The following is a 1,467-nucleotide window of genomic DNA, read 5'->3' on the forward strand; positions in this document are numbered from 1 at the left end:
TTGGCTTGAAATTGAGGACTTTGGTGATATTGAGTTATAGATGTCCATTCTTGATTGATAGATCAAGGTTGTTAGTTAATTTGGTTTCCACTAACGCTAGTCTTTCATTAAGCTAATTAGTGCGTTGGTTAGGATTTTTGGATTGAGATCAATTAAGCCTATTTGACTTATCCTCAATGTTAGGGTTGACTAAGTAGGATTAACTCTTTATAACCATCTATGTTTGTGGTCAATGGCTAGGATAGGAATCCTTAATTCTCAACCCTTGCCAAGAGTTTCTTTAGATAGGAATCCTTAATTCTCAACCCTTGCCAAGAGTTTCTTTTTGCCACTTAAATTCCATTTTTATTGCTTTACTTGCTTGAGTTTAGTTCCTTGCATACATCTTTATTTTCTTGTCCTTTAATTTTCTTGCCAATTGCCATCAAATACCTCTTCCTCATAGCCAATAATTTAACACTTGATTGCAATTCCTAGGGAGAACGACCCGAAATTTCAAACTCCCGGTTAACTGATTTGAAATGTGACAATTCTTTATTTAAACTTTGATTAAGAATCAATTGTTGGTTTGGAACTATACTCGCAATGAAACTCTATTTTGTGAAATTCTAAACCGACTTTTGTCCCTCCATCAAGTTTTTAGTGCTGTTTTCGGAGAATTTGAATTGTGTTATTCACCTTAAGTTATTTAAATTTAGTGGTCATTGGCTTGAGAATCTGATGTGGAATTTAAAGTCCACAAACTAACGGGCAAGTGCATCGGATCGTACCAAGTAATACCTCAAGTGAGTGAGGGTCGATCCCACGAGGATTGATGGATCAAGCAACAATGATTAGTGATTTACTTAGACAGACAAGTAGAAAATGATGTTCAGAGTTCAATAGAATTAAACAGTAAATTTAGAGAATTTAAGGCAAACAATAAATTGATGTGAAGAATATGGGAGAAAACAGTTAAGGTTTTAGAGATGTTTATCTTTCGGATTAACTTTTCTTACCAACTATTTTAATCATGCAAGATTCAATTCATGGCAAACTATATGTGACTAAACCCTAATTCCTTAGTAATTTAGTCTCCCCTAATCTAGTTAACCGCCAATCCCTTGGTCACTTAATTTCAATTAGAGGTTTAAGTCCAATTCTAATTTATATGCCACAAAACCCCTAATTACCCAAATAAAAGAGGATTATATGTCACGTATCCCGTTAAGTCCAGATAATTCGTGATTTAGTTGAAATTGTTTTCAAGCTATTGTTCAAATAAATTAATTTTCATAGGTTCACAAGAACTTAACTAGAATAAAGGGTTATTCTTCCAATCTACCCAAATCCTCAAGATGAAAAACAAAAACAAATTCTTGAAATTTAAATCAAAACATTAATTAAAATAGAAGAGTAATAGTATCGATTCATACAATAAACGGAGCTTCTAACCTTAATAGTGGAGGTTTAATTGCTCATGACTCA

The sequence above is a fragment of the Arachis hypogaea genome, chromosome 6 (genome assembly GCF_003086295.3).
Source record: "Arachis hypogaea cultivar Tifrunner chromosome 6, arahy.Tifrunner.gnm2.J5K5, whole genome shotgun sequence".
In the NCBI taxonomy this organism is placed as follows: Eukaryota; Viridiplantae; Streptophyta; class Magnoliopsida; order Fabales; family Fabaceae; genus Arachis; species Arachis hypogaea.